Consider the following 392-nt stretch of genomic DNA (forward strand, 5'->3'; position numbering starts at 1 on the left):
GGGGATTTATTAAATCTGTGCTTTGTATTACGAAGATTCCCTTTCCTCGCCGTGGTTGTAATGGTTACGTCTGTGCTAATTAAAAGTTCTGTTAATGAGAGTCCTTCGTTGATTAAAAATCGTGCTATTAAAAGCCCGAATTAATCAAGGTCTGTGTTAAGCCCTGCCCGCGTTAACAAGGGTCTGTGCTACTTCCTCTTTTAATCAGAGCTTGTTGAAACGGACGTCTGTGTTAATTAGGGTTGCGTTAATTAGGGCGTGAGTCCCTTCCAGGCAGCGTTCTAACCCCCCCCCCCTCCTCCTTCGGCAGGCTCCGGCGGCGTCGACGTGCACTTCCTGAACCCCGACAGCGGCTTCTTCCTGCGGCCGGAGGACAGCCTGGGCGCGCCCCT

This window comes from Penaeus monodon, chromosome 24, assembly GCF_015228065.2.
Source record: "Penaeus monodon isolate SGIC_2016 chromosome 24, NSTDA_Pmon_1, whole genome shotgun sequence".
Lineage (NCBI taxonomy): Eukaryota > Metazoa > Arthropoda > Malacostraca > Decapoda > Penaeidae > Penaeus > Penaeus monodon.